Source organism: Perissodus microlepis, chromosome 16, assembly GCF_051167445.1.
Source record: "Perissodus microlepis isolate ML-2025 ecotype Zambia chromosome 16, ASM5116744v1, whole genome shotgun sequence".
Lineage (NCBI taxonomy): Eukaryota > Metazoa > Chordata > Actinopteri > Cichliformes > Cichlidae > Perissodus > Perissodus microlepis.
The window spans coordinates 14,757,432-14,782,172 of record NC_140476.1 but is presented as its reverse complement, the minus strand read 5'-3'; the positions used below and the strand labels follow the sequence as shown (position 1 = coordinate 14,782,172).

General features: G+C 38.2%; 1 protein-coding gene across 10 annotated transcripts in view; it reads left to right on the top strand.

Moving 5' to 3' along the window:
• The first annotated feature begins 553 nt into the window (after positions 1 to 553).
• Positions 554 to 24,741, top strand: part of baz2bb (bromodomain adjacent to zinc finger domain, 2Bb) — a 51,247-nt gene continuing 27,059 nt past the window's right edge. For 5 of the 10 annotated variants that reach the window (XM_084954698.1, XM_084954702.1, XM_084954701.1 and 2 more), the window contains exon 1: positions 554 to 775. The gene's annotated coding sequence lies outside the window, so the exon portion shown is untranslated. Of the gene's footprint in view, positions 776 to 851; positions 917 to 24,501; positions 24,652 to 24,741 lie in introns of those variants that run through there. The other 5 variants (XM_084954704.1, XM_084954697.1, XM_084954694.1 and 2 more) reach the window with 3 other exon arrangements.

Sequence of the window (24,741 nt, the reverse complement as noted above, 5' to 3'; positions counted from 1 at the left end):
ACCAGCCCATCTGGCACCAACCAGTATGCCATGTTCAAAGTTACTAAAATCACCTTTCTACCGCGTGATGATGCTCAGTTTGAACTTTAGCAGGATGTTTTTAGTCATGTCTAAACAAGCATAAATGCACTGAGATGTGAGCAGATGGCCACATACTTGACCAAATGTAGCATTTTATTGAACGACAATATCGCTTTTCTATACATTTTATTCCAGGAACCATCAAAGCAATAGTACGCTGATATTTTCTTTATAGGAGTCCAGACTTTTGGAAAGTTTGACAAGATGCACATGTAACTACTGGCATTGATGCAATTGCAACCCCCCTAAGTGAACTGTTTTACTGGGTACCTTACTTTGAATGTGTATTTATTTGTTTATTACTATAATTTGTATCCTTGCTAATACTGATGCTCAAGATCCACGATATGTGATCTTTACTGAGCTTGGTGTTGCATAATGTTTAGATGTATATGTTTGCAATGCTGCCATCTTAGAGACTACGATGCCACACAACTTTGCATGGTAGCCTCTCCGAACCCTGGAGCTGACGTCACTTCGCTCGAGTTGCTTGGAGAGTGAATCAGGAGGAGAGGCTCTTCAATCTGCGATCAGAGATCAACACGTTCAGCAGCGCGTTACCGACCAGCCGGACTCAATCACTGATCACTTCGCCACTCATCTCTTTCAACAGCCCTTAAACTGACCGGGACGTAAATGAACACCTTTTCCTTTCCGCTTCTCCTTTTTTTAAGGAATACAAGACGATAATCAGGTGAGTTGACGACCTTCGCTCGTTAGGTTCACGCATGTCATGTATTATTTCACTCTTTCGCTCGTCTGGGATGGCTAAGCTAACTTCACCAGCAGCATCCTTTTACCGTACACTTGCCTTCAGTGAAGCTGTGTCCGCTCGGTGAGTTATAAAAAAAAAAAACATGAAAAAGTTGGTATTAAAAGTATGTAGAGCGGTTATAAATGCTGCTGCGGTAAACTTTGTTAAGGATATAACTGCTGTCATGTTTACACTGGAACTTGTGTATAAAAAGAAGACTTCGGTAAGCGGTTAATGCTAACAGTGATGTTCAGTACCTGGCGGCGGTGTTGCTCTCCGCGAGTCCGCAAACGTTACTGGAAAGTTGGCTATTAAATTTATAGCTCACTTTACGCTTCTTGTAGGAGTGTGTCATGTTTAAAAGTAACGTCTGACTGCCCGCTTGTGTGGTATTTGTCGTGGGTTTAAGCTCGTGGCGTGTCATGAAATTGTCCAACAGCTGGATATAACACAAATGAGCTTCCGTAATGTTTAGCTAATAATAAATGATTCTGCATTAATGTGGCAGACGGGCTGCTCGCTCTCCGCCTCTTGTCTTCCTTTTTTGTTTCTTCCTCTTAAAAGGAAAAGCACAGCTAACGCTGCAGCTGTGGTCTGAGCTGAAATGTAACCTTTGAGATTATGACAATGCCCTCCATTTTTGTGCCAGCTTTCATATTAACCACAAGACATTCGCCATGTTGGGCTATTAAAATAGCACCCTCTATTTAGACGCTGTGTGTTTATTACAGTAATGATAGTAAACGAGTCTTAGAAAAAGAAAAAACTACCTGTTTTGAGTGAGATTAAAACAGTGCTTTTTTGGAGTTAAGGTGAGTTAGATTTTTGTTAATGACATTTAATAAACAGTTTCATATATGTGGGAAGTCATAGAAATTCAGTTTGTTCTTGCTTGTTTTTGTTTATTTTTAAATTAATTTAAATTATTATTATGATTTTTTTTTTTAAACCTTGCAGAATGTTATAAATCGGGTGGCACAAGCAAAAACTTGGCCTAACTTCCATCGCAGAAATCAGGACATTATAACATTGTCCCCATTTGTTTCCTGCAGCACACTTTTAAACACACTTAGCTTGCTTTTAATTCGGAAAATCTTGTCCTCTTGTGAGTAAACACAAATGTAGCCTATCTGGAAAAACTACACATCAATCACAGCAGAAATTTAGGAAAACATGAACAACTGTTGCAGAGCTTTCCCCTCAGACTTTATCATGATAATATTTATCCCACTTCTTTAAAAAAAACAAAACAAAAAACAAAAACCCTCAATGCAATCCATAGAGCTTATCCTGTCACTGCGCATCTTTTGTTTGCCGCACACTTGAGTAGATTTGCCTTCACAGATATAATTGATATTAATAAACAAGGATGTGACCTTCGCGTTTACAGTCTCAGTGAAATGGCAGCGAGCGTTAGATCTGCTAAAGTTCATCATTTAAATGGCTTCAGTAGCCAAGGCAGCGAGATAAATCAGATCACAGCCTTGATGTGTTATGCATGCATCCAGTAACTGCCAGTGAATCAAAACACAGGTAGAAGGTCACTCATTTGGCTCATATTTATTCAGTTCACATGCCCTTGAAGAGCTCTGCACACAGAGCAGTGTTGTTAAGCTCCTAATATGAGCCTTTAACACAGAGAAAACAATAGAGTCAGCAACTTGGCATTTGGGGGCTACGAAGACTGTAGGGCTTTGCTGTCTGGGCTCCAAAGGCAAATTTAGCTCGTGATTTTCAACTCAATCATTCACTTAATTACAAGTTGTCTAAAAGAACTGCTTAGCACACTTAAATTGCCATTAGCAATATACATTAGTGCAAGGCGCAGAGTGAGTTTTTGTATAATTTATTTCTTTTCCTAGACTGCTAGGTGTACTATATATGATTTAAAAACACATATAGTTTTATCTTCCGTTTCTGTTTCAATGGCCTTTTAAAAGCAAGTGTGGAGAAAACAACAATAACCAGGGTCTTATAATATTTGTTTCACCCATTTTCACCCTGTCTCTCCTATTCTTGCCCTTTCCACAAGTTTGCACTCATTAATCAAAGATGCTGGACTCCAGCTGAGGGCTGAGGTGCAGGTTCATCAATTTGGCAGGCAGCACTTTGTAAGGAACAGTGCAGAGGCTCTTAACACACAAGCATAAATAAATCTGTGGTCTTTATATGCAAGCCCCGAAGGTTAATGCTGCATAATTCAATGTACCCTCTTTGTCTGCCGTGATTGATGTTTTCAAGCATGTAAGCCTTGACAGGAGTCCCTTTTTGTAGGTCAGTGTTGACACTTTATGATTGGGTGAGCTCGAGGGGAGCGGCACAGGGGAGGTGGATTATTAGGAATATGTCGGGGAGATTACTCTTTTTCACTCATCTTCCTGGTCTGTTTTTTTTTTCTGCGCCTGGAGATGCTTGTCGCAGTGCTTAATTTGAACCACTGACGCTTCTGGATTTGATGTCTGCCTTCTGTGTTAATTGGCTGATGGCTGTTTAGTATTTATTTACCCCCTTTGCAGCAAAAAATAAAATCAAAAATAGGTCAGCTGAGAATGAATGATTTGACTCCATATTCATACTACTTGGTCAGGTAGGTGCAGTATTACAAATGAATATAGACCTTTAGATCACTGCTGTTGTGAACTGTTCCACTCTCATGCAAAGACTGTGCTTCAGCAGCCACCTTTTTTATTGATTCTCGTGCATTTAAAACCTGCTCACTGCTGCCACAAATATTTCCCCCTTTAGCTGTCCTAAGCATGCTGCAGCACTCAGTTTTCCCCCTTATCATTGTCTGGTCTTATTAGAAACTTGTAAAAAGAAATGCATTCCTGAAAACGTTTGGCTCAGCAGAGGCCAAAGTGAAAGGGTTAGTAAACATAACTGCCTTCTTTAAATGACACTGCTAAGGAAACTACACTCACTGGACACTTTATTAGGTACATTTATTAGCACTTGTGTGAATCTCGTTTCGTTTTCAGAGCTGTTTTAATTCTATGTTATTTAACAGGGTGCTGGAAACAGTCCTTGGTGATTTTCATCCATGTTGAGATTTGTCAGCTGTGCATCAGTTGCACCACATCCTAAAGCTCTACCGGACTGAGATATGGTGACCGTGGAGGTCATTTGAGTGCTGTGAACTTGTCGTCATGTTCAAGAAACCAGTTTCAGATCAGTTTTGTGGCCGGAAGCTGCCATAGGATTAGGGATGGGTACCGGTATCCGGTGCCATGATGGCACCGGTTCTGACATAAACGGTAGTAACCAGACCGAAAAGCAGCGCACATTTCGGTGCTTTATTTCGGTGCTTTTTTTTCCTGAGCTGTGATACACTTTAGATTCTAGCCAATCATTTTACGTTTCCGAGGATAGTAGGCGGGTCCAGGAACGTACGTTCTTTTAGAGCAGAGCTACAGATTAAAAATGCCCAAGGCGAAGTGGACAAAAGTCTGGCTGTACTTCACAGCAAAAGATGCAAACTCAGCAGCAACAAGTGCTTTAAGCTGATACTGTCAAAGGAGGTAACACCTCAAATCCGATGAAACACCTGGCAACGCATAGCGTTTCTTTAAAAAGCCGAGAAATGCGCCGTATTTGATAGCTTGCTGCGAGACCTCACACCGTGCACATCTACTGCGGGTGGGTTGCCAGTTATCGGACCCGGAGCAACATCCCCCAAAAACCCAAAGAATAGAGTCCTGGCCCCTAGCCCTGCCAGTGTAGCAGAAATGATGACGGATGATGATGGCAGCAGCAGCCGTTCTTCTCTGCGTGAGTAGCTTAATGTTGTTCGTGTGTAATTTACATTGAGTAGGCTAACCACGTTATTACATTAATGCATGTAAGGTGAACTAGCAAACATCATCATAGCTACATGCGGCTGTCTTCTTGTTTGATGGCAGATACTCCCTTCTCCCTGGCCAAAAAGGCTAAAATGACCAAAGAAAAAGTGGAAAACGGTTAAACATGAGAGGTTTTTGGACAAAGTTTGTGTTTTTTCCATTGTTTAAGCACTGCTTCCAGCCAAGAGTGATACCATATATGCCCCATAGCTGCAGAAAAGGCTAACATTGTTATCTTTTTACAAAAAAACAGCTGAACATGAGAGGTTTTTGGACCAATTTTGTGTTCTCCATTCTTTAAGCACCGGTTTGAGCACCGTTTAAGCACCAGCACCGTTTCAAAAGGTTTTATCCGATACCCGTTTGGCACTGGTATCGGATAAAACCTAAACGATACCCATCCCTACATAGGATGATGAGAGGAAGATGTGGTAATAGAGGGATGAATATGGTCATTTAAACAATACTAAGTACGCTGTGGTATTTAACCAATTTTCAGTTGGTAGTAATAGGTCTTAAGTGTGCCAAGAAGGTGAGAATAGGCAGCGTTTTCCAATCCTCTGTTGTCTAATTTTGGTCAGCCTGTGTAAACTGCAGCCTCAGTTTGCTGTTCTTAGTCTAACAGGAGTGGGGCCTAGTCTGGTCTTCTGCTTCCGCCTGTCTGCTTTAAGTTTAGACATCTTGTGCATTCAGAGATGCTCTTCTGTATTTCTTGGTTGTAACAAGTCTTTATTTGAGTTTTCTTGCCTTCCTATCATCTCGAAGCAGTCTAGCCATTCTCCTCTGACCTGACATCAACAAGCATTTTTGCTCTTTTTTTTTTTTCTTCTTTTTCTGACCATTCTCTGGAAACCCCAAAGATGCCTGTGTGTGTAAATTCCAGTTGATCACTAATTTCTGAAAAACTCAGACCAGTCCAACTTTGCCACGTTCACAGTTGCTTAAATCACCATAATTATAATGCTTGGTTTGAGCCTCAAGTTGTCTTGACCATGTCTACTATCATAAATTAATTGAATGGCTGTCATGTGATTGGCTAATATATTAGTGTTAACAAGCAATAGAACAGGTGTAACTAAAATAGTGGCCACTGAGTGTATGCTGCAACATTAAATTAAAATACCATTCAGCTTTAGGCATAACCAGTGATTATTTGTTATTATTAACAGGTGTGAATTAAAGCTTATGCTGTTCCTATAGATCAGGTGCAGTAGATTATGTTGAAGTAAGCCATGCAGTGTTTCAAACAGATTTAAAGTCTGTTTGTGGTGTTGTGAAGAGGGGGCAGGGGCAGTTTATTGTTTATAATTATTAAGTAGGACTATTTCTAAGTTTCTTCTCATCAAAGATTTTATCTGCCAAGCTTTTTGTAACAAATACACGAGCAATATAATCAGCTACCTCTCTAATAATACTCTTAACCTATGGACGCAATCTTAGATTACAAGGCGTGACACTGCAGCCTAAGTAAGTTTGGCATAACAACACAGAAGTCTCTTCTTGATGGATTGCAGAATCTGATTCGAGCTGTTTTTCAGTTTGGCATTGACCTGTAGAGCAGATAACTTTATTTACTTTGGTGGTTGCTTCTGGTATTTTCTAATAATGGGTGCTAACACAATAGCAGTATTTTACACTAATGACATTTTGTCAGCGTAGCTGAAAAGGATAATATATGTGCTTAATACACAACAATGCTTAATAATAAAGGTATAGTACCAGAGGTTATACCAGCAGCATTTCTTTAAGAGTTGTGATATTCAGACATAAACATCTATATTGACAGAGTAGTGACACAAAGAATAACATATGCACACCGTTTGCAGAGCAGATCCTGCTTCCACTATAATTAATAAAAGTGTGCTCAGCAGGCATGAGGGCAGCGAGTAATTGGTGCATGCATGCTGCAGAGGGCTGCTCCTTTAACGTTAAAAAAATACCACCTGTTTTGTTTTCTGTATTTTCTTTTTCACATGGAGGTGGGCACAGTCATTTTAAATATGCACAGTTTAGAAAGTGCTCAGGATTCTTTAAATAAAGATGGGAATTGCATCAGTATTTTATTTTTTATTTTATTTTGCTATTATGGCTGGAGTATGTAGATATTTTACTTACCCATTTTACAAAAAACATCTGTGAAATACCTTCATTTTGACAGCACAGGTCCTAAACATAAAGACACAAAGCAATCCCAAAACAAAAGGCCAGCTTCATGTTTTGCCCATCAGTCACACAGCACTGTGTAGAACATGCACTGCAAGTGTAACCACTAAAAAGAGTGGATACACGCCATGATAATCCAAATAAGCAGCGCATTCAGTGTAGGGTGAGGCAAACGCTCATGCTGCACTACATGAATATTGCAAACATAATGATAATATAACTTCATGTTATAAGTATTTAAAGGAGAAAATGATGACAAGGAGATGTTAGTGTTTTAGAGCCAAGAGGGCGCACGCTCAGTAGCATGGTTCAGTGCAGGGCAGTTAAGGAGTCTGTTGTTACAGAGGGTACCTGTGACTGTTATTTCCATGACTTAGTAAGCAGCTCTTTGTTGTTGTTGTTTTTTTTTTAAAATAAATCATATGAAGCTAAATCGGTGAATAGCTGAGTAACCCAAGTAGCCTCAGGCTTGGAGTAGTTCACACAGTTCCTGAAGAAGCTGTTGATTAAAGTTACCTCTGTCTGTCCACTAGTATTCAGAACACACAGTGGCACAGCTGGTGAGATGATGTGCAGTACGTGATGTACAGTCAAGTGCAGGTGATGAGAGATCTGTTGAATGCAGTTCATTTTTATTGGCAGCGAATAGAACTGGAGGGTAACAGCATCTGTATATCTGAAAATGTGGTGGATGAAAGTGACATATTAGCTCTTTCATTCTAGATCTTTACCTCACCAGCTTTATTTTAAGCTTTTTCTGTGTTTTAATGAATGTTTAAAATTTTTGCATTATGGACCCGATATACCTGTAACAGCTGATCTTCAAAAACAGAGCAGGGAGGTAGCCATCTCAAGTAGCAGTCCACTCAGATATAAAGTAAATAAAGTGTCAGCTTTAAGAACATGTCTTCCATTTTTATTAAGATTAGAATTAAAATTTAAGTACAAACAAACTAAAAACATCTTTGGGTAAAAATAGATATCTCACCAACATCTGTATCTGGTGTTATAGCTCCATCTTCCTGTTTTGCAGAGAAAGTTTATGTATAAATATAGGTTGTGAAACATGCTAATTAATCCCATGTTACGTATGCTAATTAGCCAATTGAGCTGTGGTTAAAGCACGCTAGTCTGGTCTGCTTGATCGTTCAGGTAGAGTCTGCTTCAGAAAGCAGATTTAACAAACTGATAACTTTTTTTTACTTGTTTTCTGTTACAGATAATTAGAGTTAATTATGTTTATCTTGGGTTAAGTCTGGCTGGGTAATTAAAAATAGGAGGCCTTCAATACCAGAATTCACCATGGCAACAGGTAAATTGAGCAGAGTGTTTCTTTTCGTCAAATTGTTAATGAAATGTTGGCCAGTTTGGACTGTGACATTTAAAAAAAAAAAAAAAAAAAAAAAAGTATAGATTAAAAAGTTGACTTTTGGACCCACAATTATAAAGTTTGTCCTACTGATAGAGATTTACAACGGAAAAGGTGTTGAGGTTTAATATGATGGCTGCTTTACTTGTAAAGTATTGTGTGGCAGAACATGACTACATTTCAAGTTGTGTAAACCTTTCAACATGAAATGCTGACAGGGCACATTAAGCTATCTCCAGTCTATATTCATAAGTTGCCTGGGGAAACTGGTTGCAACCTGGAAATGTGTTGGTTGCAACGGTAAGACTGTAAGGTAGCAGAGCATTCTTTGTTTCTTATTTGTGTTGCACTTTTTCACGTTTACTACCACTCGGCGAGTAGTTCTTAAATATTTGCTAAAAAGTCAGCGTCTTTAACTCAAAACCTCAGGGTGACTGCTGTGATCTACTAACAATCAAAGCAATCATAAGGATGTTTTTGACGTGGAACCTCTTCAAAGTCAATTTAACTCAGTTGAGAATTCATATTTTTCCCAAGCAACCGGCGATTTCCAAGGGGCCGCCAACCCCCAATATATCATACTCCTGCTAAATGAGGATAGTATTAGATCCCTCAGCGATTATTTTGATTTTTCCATGGTATTGGTAATAATTACTTAAGAGTTCTAGAAATGTTAGTGGTTTTAACACTTGCCACACTAAGACTTGAAAGGATTTAAATGATTCAGACTCAGGCAGGTCTACGTCTTCATTTCCTGTACATTCCAAACAAAATGAAGCCAGATGGTAATGCATGAATAGGATACATGTGCTGACTGGTTAGAAATATTTGCAGTTCCTAACATATGTGTGTTAAAACATCTTTGGACCAAGGGAGTGGCTGCGTCTCAGTTTCTGAACAGAAATATCAATAGAAGAGTTGGAAAGTAAATCTCATCATTTTCGCTGCTTTGCCAGAGGAGTTTTAGTGTGCTTAAATTAATGACATTGATTTGATCTAATACATTCCTTATTATAATTATTGACTCACTGTAAAATCCAAATGTTGGCACCATAGCTCCAAAGCCACTCTTGTTACACAGTAGGTCATAATCCAATATCTTAAGTGTTTTTGTCATGTCCCATTGCCCTCTGTTGTCTCTAGGAGTAGAAGCTTGATTTTTCTACTGATGCTAAAATTTCCCCAGGGGTCCATATTATCATTTTTATTACATTTTCATGTGGCTGCCAGATAGGAAGAATGCTGAATGGGTAAGTCGATAAAATCAAGCAATAAATGACTGTTGTTGTCTTGTATTTAAGGCGGCGAGTGGCAATGTCACAGGAGTGAGGAAAGTCTTATACAGTATTTTGTTGCATTGACTGCCCATTGTTAACGTCCACTGTTAGGTTCTTTGAAATGCTTATTTTTATTTCTATATTTTTAAATTAGAAAAGCAAGCCTGTGCTTTGTAAAACTGGAACATGTAACTCATGAATGGACATGCTGAACTATGTGGATCGCCTCATTTTCAAGTCTTATTTGGGGATGGGATTAAGATTTTTCCAATTAGGTTGAAATATAACAAAGTCCTCCTTTATGAAATTAGTCTGTGCTGCTTTATGCTTTGCTCTCATTTTTTGTGTGTATCTAATTAATTCCTATCTGTCTTTTCGTTAAAGTGTTACGGCTTTAGAGCATATTTAAATCTCTTGGGGGAGGAAAAAAACTTTTTTGACTATGGGGTATATTTAAATGACTATGGTCCAAATAGGGGTAATTGGTGTTATTGGAGCTATTGTTTGCCTTTTGTTTTAAAATTTAATTTGGGATTCACATATAGTAGCTTTATATCCTTTTTTTTCACAGCGAGCTGGAAAGTACATCAGATAGCAAGTATATCACTTAGTACTAATTAGAGGTACAATAAGAAAATGTTGGGTTTTTTTTCTTTGACCGCAATGCCTGATGGTAATTTATAAGAGTTATTACAAGCTTGCAGGTACTTCAGTTTTTCTCTGTTGTGCATCAGTGTTTCATGAGGCAGGCCGCAGGTATATAAAATCAAGCCTCTAGCCATGTAGTTTGCTTTTAGAAACATTTATGAAAGAATGGATTATTCTGAAGAGCTCAGTGAAATGTGGCACTGTAATGCAACTGCTGCAACAAGTCATTTCATGAAATTTCTTCTCTCCTAGATATTCCACAGTCAACTGTAATTGGTGTTACGGCAAATTAGAAGAATTTTAGAATTATCACAACTCTGCCACAGTGTCTGATCAAGTAAAGTCACTGAGCTTAGTCACAGAGGGTTGAAGTGCATAATGTGTAAAAGTCGCCATCATCAAAATCACTCCAAACATCAGCACCCAAACTGTGTACTGTGAACTTTTCAGGTTTCCATGGCTGTAATATCTGCAAACTTCACATTAGATCACCCAGCACAATGCAAAGCATTGGATGGAGTGGTGCAAACCCTGCTGCCAATCAACTCTGGAGCAGTGGAAAAGTGTTCTGTGAAATTACTAATCGTGCGTTTCTACCCGATAGTCTGAGTATTGAGATGAGCGAATGCTAGGAGAGCATTACTTGCACGTCTGCATTGTGCTGGGAAGTTCATTGGAGAAAGGATAAAAGCTATGGGGTTTTTTCCCTGTGTTTGCCTCGGCCTCTTGATTTCAATGATGGGAAGTCTTAATACTTCAGCTTACCATTTTGGACAAATTTCACCTTCCAACTTTGTGAGAACAGTTTTATGGTTTTGGGTGTGGGAGAACTTGACTGGCCTGCACAGAGCCATGTTCACTTTTGGATTGAAATAGAATGCCATTTGTGACCCAGGCCATCTCACCCAATATTAGTGTCTGCCCTCATGAACATTCTTTTGGATATGTGGGCAAAATATTCCACTGACACTCCCCAAAGTCTTGCAGAAAGCCTTCAGAGAAGACCAGCTCCATAATAATGCCTATTTAGAGGCAAATTCCATGAAGACTCCTGTAGGTGTAATGTGTAGGTGGCCTAATACTTCATATAGTGTATATTCCAGGCTTTTTTTATTGTAGTTTTTAATTAATTAATCAGATGTAGTTCAGTGATCAATGCATACCTTTCCTTAAAGATGTGATGTTTCATTTACAGTGGTGTGAATTTAGTTTAGCCTCCAATTACAACAGGGTGATATGGCCCAAAAATCCTTTCTCTAAACAAACCTCTTGTCTCATCCTACAGTCAGGTATTTGGACAGATGTCCTGCAATTTTGTTTCTGTATACTAACACAATAAACGGATTAATGAATGACTGATTGAACTGGGGTCAATACAGGAAGAGATTTGCAGCGGTATTGTGACCTAAAAAGATGGAATGTCAGTGACAGTCATAAAATTGTAGCAGTGCTGTATCCTTCGATCTCATCGGTAGTTGCTTCAGTCGCTTGCTTCTAAGTTGAGAAAAGGAAAACTCATGACATTCCTACTTTGCTTCGCCAGTGGTTATTTTGCTTGTAGTCACTTGACATTGTTGAATGCTGTTGATTTCTAGGTCTCAGCTCCTACATTACTGCTAATCGCTTCTTATGTGTGGACAGTCATTCAGTAGGTCATCCAAAGACATGATGAATAACTAAAGCAAATGAGACCAGTCATAGAATTAGTAAAAAAAAAACCCTGAGTATTGGGCAAAATAAAACATTTGGTCCATTCTTTAAAAAAAGTACTGACAACAACAAAAATTGTCCAGATAACTTAATAATCTTGTCTTAATAATAAGACAACAAAAGTGGATGATCATTGAATCTCTTTCTTAGTGATACGTATTAGGCTTTTAGCAAACGTCTACAATTCTATCTTCATTAAGTAAATACACAGGCAGCTTAGTCTTTGCTAGTAAACATCTGAAAAATGTGTCCCCCATACTGATGGATGAAATCAAGATTAACTTGTTCTAAATGATGGCAAAAGGAAAGTATGGAAAAGGAAAATAGTGTCTCATAATGCAAAGGCTTACACACTAGCCTGTTTAAAAATGATGGAGGCAATATAATAGCATAGCCATGTATAGCTCTCAGTTAAACTGGGGCATTGTTGTTTATTGATGATGTGACTAAAAAAGCAGCATATAGAAATATACGGCCTCCTTAGATTTAGGCAGATGCTGCAAACTGATAGGATGGTGCATCACAGTAGTACACATTAGTAACGGGCCATGGAAAACAATCCAAGAGCATCTTTAAGCAACACATTTGAATGGATTTTTTGTGTTGTTGTTTTGTTTTTTTTAATGTCTGATCAGTCATCTGTAGAGCCCGATATTAGTTATTTGCTAATTTAGTGGTGTGGGTATTTCAGGTGGCTGATAATGGCTAATAAATTAAAATTTAAAAAGTAAAGAAGCGCTAGAAAAAACACCCTTCAACTGTGTTATGAGTGTTGATGTTGCATAGTTGTTAACCAGAGGGCACTCTGCAACTTTCTTGTTGGCGGCGTGTATGGAATGCTACAAATACAACAACTAGCTGTTTGAATTGAAAAACTGTGTAAAACAAGTTTAAAAAAAAAAAAAAAAAAAAAAAAAGACTAAATCTTAAACATTTAATGCGATATTTTTGCCAAACCTCATGAATTAAAACTGAAAGTCTAGTTGCAATTGCACAGAAAAAATAAATCACTGTCCCAACATCTATGGCTCTGACTTCATCTTCTTCGAATATTTATGAGTCAAAATATCTATATAGTGAGAAAGTCAACATACCGCGCAGACCTATCTTCGTCATGAAATTCATGACATGTACACAGTCCCCTTGTTGATATAGAGGAAATGACTGACTTTTTGTGGATGACCCTAGAAAGACACGGGTCACTGAGGCACGGCAGACAAGCTGAGCTGAAATGGCAATAGCAAAATGAGCCTCACCACAGGAATCCCATCTTCATCTAAAGCTGATCTCTCTCCCTTTCATCTGTGTATATGGTAGAATCCCTCAAGGATTTATTGTAACAGTTACCAATAAGCTTCAGTGTACCTAAAAGGCCCAGCAGTAAATTTCTTGTATTGTTGCCAGACAGAACGGCTGGTATAAATTAAGATGTTTTGAAAATAGTGAAATGTGTTTTGTATCATTATTTCTTCTGTTTATGCTACATCACATCAGATGTGATTCATTTGTGGGTTGTGAGGAGGTGAGGTCAGGCTTTTTCTGGGTTAGTGTGAAGTATGTAATGTTGTTTATCCAAGTGTGTCATGTTTTCCATTTACATTATTGATCCTGAGTGCTGGCACGTGGCATATGTTGTAAATGGAAGCTCTAAGTCAGGTTTATCCAAGCCTTTTTTTTTAGTTTCATGTGCAGCAATTAAGTGTGTAATTTCCCTCTATGTAGAAAGTTATAATTTGTAACTTTTAGAGGAAACCAAGCAGAAGTTTGCTGCCGTTACGTAATGTGACGTGATAGCAAAAAACAGCATGCTCTGTCCGTTCTTCGCTTATTTCTGTTTATAAGTAGTGGTAATGAAATGCTTACCATTCCTGAATAACACAAATACCACTTAGCAGAATGAGTCTTGTCGGCATCCTCCAGGGCCTGGACAGAGGATCTGTGGTGTCAGCGCTCAGGAAGGTTTGGAGGGGACATCAAGGTGAATGCTGAGTTGTAGAATGGTAGGAAATCATTGAAATTCAAACTCCGAGGCTGCAAATGGCTTGGTGGCAGATGGAGTCTTTGTCAGGGAAGAAAAATGGCAGTTAGGGAGCATCAACGCCATTTTCCCTATCAGCTCTGCTGGCGGCGGTGACCTTCTGTCGCTCACGGAGATCCCCTAGCACTTGATCAGTTATCTCTCCTCTAAGCTAGTGGGAAAGGATTTAAATGTCATATTTAAAGGGGGATTAAATGTGTAATCATTAAGCAGGGTGTATGTGCTTAATGAGGGAAATTGTAGGCAGTGAACAAGCAAGCACTTACATCCTTGAAACATTTAAAATGAACTGTATTTTAGAGCTGTCCTGTATGCAACCTGTTTGTCTTGGCAACCAAAGCTTTGGCAGCAAAATTGAGACAATGGCTGAAAAAAATCACAGAACACATAAGTTAAGGCTTATGAAAGGGTTGTGATTTCAGCTTTATTTTCATGTAAAATGATTGGGAGAAAAAAAGAAAAGGCTTAATTTGTTGTTCCTCTCTTACACATTGCTCAGACTCAGTCTTGATGCTGCAGCTCACCGAACAGTACAGTTAGAGGTATGCCTGCCTGAGCAGATGGAAAGATTTGGTTGTCAAGAAATTATTTTGTTTGTTTGTTAGTGTTTTTAACTTGGTGCTGTGTGAAGCTCTTGAATCAAAGTTGATAAGCTGGCAAAAATAAGGCTAAATGAAGCCTAAATGATCACTGCGCTGAATATGAGGGATGTCAGGCCAGGTCCAAGCTTAATTTACAATATACAATTTTGACATTTTAAAGGATATTTACAGTAAATACCCAAAATTGAAAGCCTAATAACTATTCAGCAAATGAATACCTAATTATTTGTGTACAGCTCTATAGCATTTATATAAATGTGCGGGAGGGGATAGAAGACCATTGTTGCTATAGAATTACTGAAAATATTTTGACAGTTAATGGGCAGTGATTACTCAGGGGTATGAATGGCATCTATTTGGCGGCTGGTTTTCATTAACATTACGTGACACAAAATAAACAATTTGCTAAGGTGGAAGGGTTTGTAATGATTAGAATGTTTATGCAAATTATATTAATGTGGTAATGGCTCCTCTCATTACTTGGATAACACACATGCACAGAATAAAACTGCGCTACACGCGTATTGTTCTTGACTGTAAACAAATCGCCATAAAATATCGGGTGAACCTGGGGAAAAATGAGGAAAATGAGCAAACGATGCAAAAAGCAAATGACATTGAGACACTAGTTTAATATGTATGGATTTCAGCTTGATGGTTGATTTCATTAGCAGATCTCATTGTTATGCATTGACTGTCCTCCTGCAGTAAAATGAATATTATATTCATGTAGCCTGAATGTCCAGGAGGAAATGTTTGGATAAGTGGCATGCTTCGAGAGGGGGGAGGGGGAGGGGGGGGAAGCAAAGGGTCCATTGCTCTCATGGTAATGATTTATTATTTGATATTCATACATCAAACTGATCTCTCTTCAACAGTTTTTGATTTCGTATACTGAAAATATAAAATCAAAATCAAATATCAAAGACAAATAAAACATCTGTGTGGATTTTTTGAGCTGTGGTGCAAAAAGGCTTTCGGTGTTTTCATGGAGTCCTAAATTTAGTGGATTTTTGTGTGTGATAAGAGCAAATTCAAATTATTTCGTTTTAGTGTTACTTAAACCATAATCATTTTTTTGTCATGTAGAGATTGTATGTGCATTAATGCTGTTTCAGGGGAAAAGAGCACCAAACATCAACCCTCCTGCAGCACTTGTGTGTAGTCATATCGTTGTTTTTGCTTTGCCTGCTTACCTGCAGGAGTGCAATTTTATCTAAAGATTTTCGGATCTTGTCTTCTCTTCACTTCCACAGTTCTTCTTATGTGACAGTGGAAGGCACTGGTATCTTTTTATATCTTTGTCCTGCTTTGTAGGCGTCAATTAGTTTCATTATGATTCCACACCAGTGACAGCTGTGGCCAGAGGCATTATGTTTTCACGTTGTCTGATCCTCCACATCCAATTCCCAGAAACACGATATCTCAGGAGTGCCTAAGGGGAATTTCTTCACATTTGACACAAAATCATCACTTGCATTCGAGAAAGAACTGATTAGATTTTTGGTGGTCAAAGGTCAGGGTCACCGAGGCTGCACAAAGATCTTTTCTGCCATATCTGAAAACTTTATCTCTTAATTATCGGCCAAAATTTTGTTATAATTGGTGTATAAAGTGATGATGTAATGAGACTTCCTGACCAAAAGATCAAAGGTCATAATTACAGTTATATTGTAATGTTCTGCAAAAACACTTTTTTGACATTTTTCAGAACCACAACACTCTCATTTGGTTGGATACAAATCTTTGGTGCCCATCTATTGCATTTCTTCAAAGCTTATATTAAAGTAAATCTGTAAGTCTGGACAAACATGGTGAGCGGGAACTTGATTCGCACACTATCGCAAGGTGTCTTTCTAATTTTGCATACAGTGTCACTGTTGACTCAAAGCAAAGAATCCTGAATCAAAAATCTATGGGGCAAATCAGAGCTTACCCTAAAGAGCCAGAAATCCAAATGGGAAATGTCAGTCATCTTATTGTTGTTACGGCACGTGCACCTAGTAGAGGTTTTTGATAGTTTTAGCTGTGTGGTGGCAAGCATATACCTCTGCTCCTTCCCATAGTAAAGAAGTAGCTAACTGTGCTTATTCTGTTCGTAATGTGAATTAGCATGTCATTTGTTTAGCGCTGTTGTAGGCTCACTGGATTCAGCTGTTAATGAAGTAATGATGTTGTGAAACTTTGCACATGTATAGTAGTTTAAAGGCCTTTTTTTTTTTTTTTTTTAACCTTTTTTCAGCTCAAACAGTAGAAGGACTGACAAGCTGTTGTCACAGCGAGGCTTAACTCAATGAAAGCAACAGTGCTTCTAAACCAAGAGCATGTTTAAGCCCACATTCCAATTATATACTTGTTATATTTGTTAGTTATAGAAATTAGCCACTGGTTGTTGGCACGATTGCTGGTATGGTAATAATTCAGAGTTATTAAACGTTAACCTATTAGTGTTGAGTACCAAAGTCAATGCTGGTGTTATATGGCAGTCTGAAGCAGTGCAAGCAGGTGATGGAAATGTGCAGTCAGCTCCAGAGGAGAAGCTCTTTCTGTGAAGATGGCTCTGAGGCAGACAGGAAATTAGTTATTTTTTGCTGCACATTCATCAAAATAAAAATAGTCTGAGTATCCCAAGTGACTCTCGTGGATCTATTGAAGGCACAGCTGCATGTACCGTGAGCTTAGTATTAACTCTCCAATGAATTTCAGGTGTTTTGAGTGCTAATAAAAGAAGCCAAATGTTTTTCTTTTTCCTCATCTTACAGCCATTATCTTGCTTCATTTCACTACAAGTACCATATTTAAAAGAATAAAATACCCTTTTTAATTTTGTAACCTCTCCCTTTAGTTTTCCTAAAATTATGATGTTAAAAGCCAGGCACATCCTGGTGCCAAGAACAAAGAACTCTGAATGGGAAAAACTGTTTGATATTTTCCTTCACCATTTCTCTGATAACCTTTGCTTTAATGGCTCACAGCAGTGGAATGTCAACAGGGATTGTCTGTGTTCAGTCTGTTGCTCTTGTGGAGCCCCAGACAGTGACATGCAGAATTGGTAGAGCATTAGGGAATAAAGTGCATGTTGGCGTATATATAGACTGTACAGTGTCGTGAAAGAATATTTGCACATATCTGCTGATTTATTTTTCCATACTTGTCACAACTCACATGCTTCAGATAATCAAGCAAATTTTAATATTAGACAAGAATTATACAATTTTTCAGTGCTTATATTCCCCCTCTTTTTTTTTTTTCTTTTTCATTTGGAAAGCTGTACTCAGTTTCCCTAGCCACACCCATGCCTGATTACTGCCAGACCTATTAAATAATGAATAATAAAATTAATAAAACCCCTGACAACGTATCATGCAGTGATCTAAAGAAACTCAAATACTGCTGAGAAAGAAAGTCATTGACTAGTCTGAAAAGCGTTATCCAAAAGTGGAGGATTTGGAAAGGTTAACCATTGTTCCAAGAGTGGCCAGCCTACCAAAATTACTCTAATAGTGTGTTGACGATTCATCCAGGAGGTCGCAAAAGAAGCCCAAAAAAAATGTAAAGAACTAGAGACCTCATTTATGTCAGTTAAGGTGAGCGTTCCTGCAAAAAACACTGTTCACCAAAAAGAACACAAAGGCTCATCTTACATTTGCCAAAAAAAACCCATCTTGATGATTTTCAAGACTTTTGGGAAAAAGTGGACTAACAAGACAAAAGTTGTATCCCTTTACATCTGGTGTAAAACTAAGACAGCATTACTGAAAGAGAACATCATCCCAACATGACGAATATGCAATAAAATAAGAAATCTGGAAGTAGGAAAATACTTGTCACGGGACTGTACCTTGGAATTTGGATTACAATAATATTTTTCTTAAATAATCAATCTAATATATAATGAGGCTCAACTCAAATGTCAGCATTCATTTAATTTGTTAATTCCATGTCCCATCTTTCACAGATGTAGGCAATTATGATTTCTTTGGCTTCATTTTATTCTACATTAGGGGAAAACGGTGCTAGTCCCATTTTGAGTGAACTTAATAAAACTATACGTCTTTACTCTTTTCCTTCGTACCTAGCAATAAGTCAGAACTCCTGTGCTTATTATGCTCCTGGACTTAGCTACAGCAAAATATACTTAGTCTATCCAAATGCAAAATATAAACACATTTCATTGATGAAATTCAAGTTAGATGCTCATTCATTACTACATTCATTACGACCAGTTTAGCTACCTTAGGGTCTTTAGCCATGTGAGTTCATATTATGTGATTTAACTGCACATATTTTTGGTTTATTATTTTAAAACTAATCTAATTCATAACATAGCTGTTAGCAGGTTTTAATTGTCCCTTGTGTTTTTGCTTTGCATTATACAGAGCAAAAACACAAGTGTTGTTAAGCATGTTCTGCAATAAATGACATCATAAATTGTGCCAAACTGTCTTAGAAAAGATGACCTCACCAGTCACTGAGATCTATGTCGTGTGAGCCAAGTCTCTGAGCAGAATCTATTAATCCTGCTCTACCCTGTAATCATTTGTGTATTTGGTTTTGAAACGCTCCCACCACAGGCGTGGGAAATTTTAGAATTTTTAATCTGTACTCTTTTCTGCATGACTTTGGAAGAAATGTTTTTATTAATGGGAAAGAAAACACAGAAATGGGACCAGAGCCACAGCTCAGCATTAAGTGTAATAAAACACAGCGAGGTGATCTGGAATTCTGTATCGCTTTCAAATTTTCTTATTTAATATCGTCACTGCTGAGTCAACCCTTTTGTGTTTGCCTCACAACCAGACATGAGCATTATGAGTCTAACAGTTTGACATTTCTGCCCAATTTCAGGCTGCTTTTGTGTTCTGGTTTGAGGAACTAGTTTTTTCTGCATCTGTCCTTCTATCTGTCTGTCTGTCCATTATCTGCTGCTTATTCTGGGCTGGCTTTCAGGGCCAGTAGTCTAAGTAGAGGTGTCCGGACCTCCCTCTCCTCGTCTACCTCCTTCCCAAGTCAACTGCAATCTCTCCAGTGTGTCTTGGGTTTGCTCTGGGTCATCTTGTTTGGACGTACCTTGAACACCTCACACAGGAGATGTGCAGTCTAGTCAGATCACTGAACCAGCTCAAGTAGCTTCCCTTCAATGTAAAAGAGTAGCAACTCTACTTTGAGCTCCTCCTGAATAACTAAGCTTCTCAACCTGGCTACAAGGCTGAGCCCAGACACCCTTCAGAGGAAGCTCATTTCCGCTGCTTGTGCTCACTATCTGATTCTTGCAGCCATTAGCCAGAGTTCATGACCACAGGTGAGGGTGGGAACGTAGCTCGACAATTTCACTTTCACACTCTCTCTTCACCACAACACACCAGTACAGTGTTCACATCACCATAAACATCGCACCAGACATTGCTGGCTATGGAGATATGAATCAAATTTAAAACCTCTGGACTTTAATTACCTCAGAGGTGTTTAAGCAAGATAAGTGCTCGAAAAATTGTGGCTCACCACCAAACTTGGTTTTAGATGGACTGAAAAGAGGAAGACTATAACTAACTACAATAAAGTAAGCATTAACCTTTAGTCAAGGTCCTTTAAAAATAAGAAGCCTGATTTTTAAAAGCTTTCTTGTCTTTCCGTCTTTCATCTGCCCACTGCAGTGTCTTTTGAATGTGTGAAAGCTGGAAGATCAGTGCTCTGTTATAAACCTCTTAATCATGCTCTCCCTATCATTGCGACATTGAGGGCTCTTTGGTTTCTCTGCATCACTCTAATGCAGAGATGTGTTCACATGTCCATTAGAATGGTGATTTAGAAGATCAGCTATTAAAATTTATGTTTTCATTTTACAGCCTGAAATTTCATTATCGCAGTGTCACATTCTAAGGTTAAAATCTCGGATCCCTTTTTGTGACCTTCATATAGGGCATTCAGCATGTGCACAGATGTTGGTTTGAATGTAACCAGAATCATCTGCTTCAATAAAACAGTGGACATACGGACACAGTGTCACTAATGCCTTGAAAGGCACACTCAGGATGTTTTTTTATTGCTTCATTTGGCACACTACAGTCCCACCTCCCATTACTGTTGCCATGTGATTTATGTTGTGCTCTTTGGAGAGTGAGACAGACGGGAGCTGGGAGTGAAAATACTGTGATAGCTTTGTTTACCTTGATCTTGACTGCCTTTTATTTCTTCTTGGACATTGACAGCAAGGAGCAAAGGCTTTAAAAACTCTCTTAGGCCTCATATTTTCACATTTATAAATGCTGTTTCTTATTTAGAAAATACAGGTTGTTGCAAATGCAGTGTCAAACCATAAAGACTCTCAAAACCTTTTTACACATTTCTAATAATCCACTACGTGATCTCTTTACAGTTGATTACTGAGTAAATAAGCAATAATCATAATAGCAGGGGAGTCTTTTGTTCAGTGGAATAAAAAAGATATCCGTTACTCTGAAGCAATTATTTTAGCAAGCTTTGTAGCAGCAGTGTGCTCATGTTAGATTTTTACAGTTGTTTCCTGTTGGATAATTGAACCTGATTTATATTCTCAGTATTTTTTCCCACTCTTTATATGGCTTACGCACCTTTTCATAAAATTAACTGACAGACTGAGTTGCTGAATTCCTGTAAGACTTGTGTGTCAGTCTAAAGCCAAGTGAAATTGCATAGGAAAGCCTTATTTCAAATGCTATTTTAAATGCGTGTTCTGCAAAGTGTGCAAACAAACTGCAAAGTATCAACAATTTTTACATCTTTTTGTTATATGCTCACAATATCATATCTCAGTTTATCATAAACTAATAATCATTTTGCACCATTATTTGCTGAAGGAATTATTACAACGATTAAGTATAGAGGATGTGGTTTTCAATAACAAAACAACGGTGTACATGTGACTGTTTGTAATAAGAGTTGGCTTACCTTACAAAATAAAGACATGCATATGGTTGGAATGTTAAGGATAATTAGGCAATGAACAGGCATACTGTATCTTTAATTTTTACAGTTGCCCTCATTAATTGTAAGTTAATGTTGTAAAATATACTGCTTTAACAATCAATTCACAATGGAGAAAAATAAGTAATTGGATGGCATTCTCCCTGTCCTAGCCAACAACAGATTAATAGCATCTGAGGTGCATGAAATTATTTGTTCTTTTCTCTCTCTTTACCCCCTCTCTTCCTCTTTCTCTGTATGCGTCTAATTAAAAACTGCAGGCACAGCTACACAGTTTATTGCCAGTGCTTGCTGTTGATGGGGCAGCAAAAGGCAGGAGCTCAGGGAATGTGTTTTTGATGGATGTCAGACTGTGTAGAACATGTGGGACTCCTGTTTCGGCTTCACGTCCCAGCGCTAGATCACTCCTCGCGATAATGATCCGCATGCACAGTGTGAAGGACAAATGTATCATTTGAATCGTTTGTCATGCTAAGGCCTCATGCCATTCGTCAGAGTCAATTTGCCACCTTAACTATGACTGTTTCCCGTGTAGCATTCTATACTTGTTAAAAACAGTCAAGACTAGAAGAAATTACCTTTTTCCCCCTTTTTTGGCACAGGTAAAACAAGGGCTTCTTGTTTTGCCTGTTCCAAGCAAAATTATAATAAAATCCCTGTGCCTTTTTTTTTTTCTTTTCTTTTTTTCCCCCTCATGCATTTCTCAAGAGCAAAAAGTGGATTATTATGCTGTTAGTAGGAGCTCGGGTGGATCTTTTTGCTGACCACACAGACTTTCTGGTGGTGGTGATGGTGGTTTGAGGTGTGTCATCGTAATGACAAGTGCTGCAGTGTCACAGAGCATCACAGAGTCTGTTCTGGGTCTGTCTCCGCTGGTCAGTTTTGTCAACAAGTTTCTCCATAATTGTCTTATTTATCCACACCCACTAGTTTTGTATGAGCTGTTTGTTCTTTATGCCAACTTGACGCTTACTGGTGAACACAACATCTGGAGAGCACATGGATTCTTTTCTCTCACTATGCCAATAAAAAAAAAGGGGTCATTGCAAACCTGAGGTGAATAGTAACCCTGCTCTTGCAGACTATTGATAATGTAGCAGTGCAGTGTTTTGTTTTTTATGTACCGACTGCACAGTTCCTCTGTCATGATGCCATGCTTAACATATAACATATACCAGTGATGTTTTAGCAGGTTTATATATAGAATATTTTAGATTGGGCATCATAGTAATTTAGTTAATTATAATAATCACCTTATTCCGATGTCTAGACTGCAGCCAAATGAGTGGTGTCGCACATGTACTATTTTCATTGCTTCACACCTATCACAAGCAAAAAATTGCTCAGTACTGTCATTTATGCAAAATATAATTTTGTCACTGTAGTGTCAGTTAAATTAAATAATCAGTCACAGTTGATTTATTTCTATTACTTTTCAAGGAGAAAAGCTTCTGTGGAAGCCAAGAAGTGTTTTTTCAGATGATTGATATATTTTGTACTGTATGATTATCAGACCAAGCAGGCAATCTTTTGCCTCAAACATACTTATCTGCCTTACTGTATGAGTAATATACTGGAGATGGTGCCATGTGCACCTGATGTAGGTTAGGCTGAAGATTCCGTCTTAGCTGGTGGTATTGGTCACACATGGCACTTTATCATTCTTCGGGTGGAGTGGGAGTCGAGGCAGGGAACCATAACTTGTATTTAGACGACATGGGTGGAATTGACTGAAACTAATAGGAGTATGGACTTCCAACTGATCTGTGGGTGTACCACTGCACTTGTTATGTACCTACAGTGACTGCTGACATTCTCACATAAAGGTCTGCACAGCATCTCCACATTTTGTGTGTGTACATATACTTGGGGTAGGCTAAGAAAAGCTTCACATAACTGGCTTTAATTTATTCTCTACTAATTTCAGCCACTGTGAAGGTTTCAATCACTCTTGGCTTTTACATTTCCCTATATCCCCATGTTAAAAAACCCCCCAAAAACAAACATTCACAAGAAATGTATTGTTCTGAAGCAAAGGATGGCACGTTAATGTCTTAGAAGATGGATTTAACATTGTGAGCTGATGCTAATTAGAAGGGGACCAGAAATGTTTTGTTTTCTTTTACATACTCATTCCACATTTTTCATAGATAGGTAAAGAAAATGTAGAGCACCTTTGTTTTGTTCAGCTCTGTCTCTGGTTAAATGGTGTTCAGGTTGTTGGTTACCTTTTTTGTCTCTAGAGTGTGCCTTCCATTAGCTGAAAACGACACTGTCTCTGCAGTTAGATTACTGCTGTTCCATGCTGTTGACTGTTACTGATTTATAATTGTTAGCAGCAGCCATCTGTTGTGCAAAAGTAACATGTAAATAAGGAGTACATGAAGTAAATGCTTTAATATATTTTAATGTAGTTTATATATGCATATATGTTTTATGTTTGCTTTTATGTTTTCTCTGCTATTTGCATTTAGTTAGTGAACCAATTGAAATTATCTGCATCCATGGAACTTGGTGTTTTTATTTATCTATCCATTTTTGGTACTGCGTGTCATCTCTGGCGCTCACACTTAAACCAAATTCACTGAATGTATTTAAAGGTATGTCATAAAAAAAACAAAACAATATTGTACTCGCTGCTGTATTGAGGGAAAACACAGGTTAATTCTGCACTACAAAAATTCCTAGTAACAAACAGTATCTGCAGCATGTTGCAGTAACATGAAGAAACAAAGTAATTAAAATCTACTGTTGAGTATAGTATAGTAAAACTGCTCAGAATCAACTATGATGTTGAATTTTATATTTTACTTAAACAAGTGATTCATAGGTAATTGATGGAGAGAATTGTTTTCATTAGCATACTAAACATCATAGAATGAAGGGAAAAGTATAATGTAGCGAGGTCAAAGTAAATGTTTTTTTTCCCCCCTAATAATGCTTTATAAATATGGGAGCGCCTTTGTTCTACACAAACTCGCAGCCAGCCATTGTAGCGAGCGTCGTCCTTTCCAATGAAGCATGGCTGAAGCTTTCTTGTCATTTATCTCTCATCAGTGCTGTTCCTGGTGACGGATGATACTTGATATTCAGAGGGTCGCTTTGTCTCCTCAAATTAATCAGATGCGCCTGAGAACCACCAGGGAGAAATCGTTGGTGTAATGTAAAATACCGTAACAAAGGCTGGCTGTAAAACACAATATGCAAGTATGTATTAAAAAGATTTTAATGGAAAATCCATGCTCTTTGTGAATCTCTGTGGTGTGATTTGGATGATAGGCGGGGGGGGGGTAACAA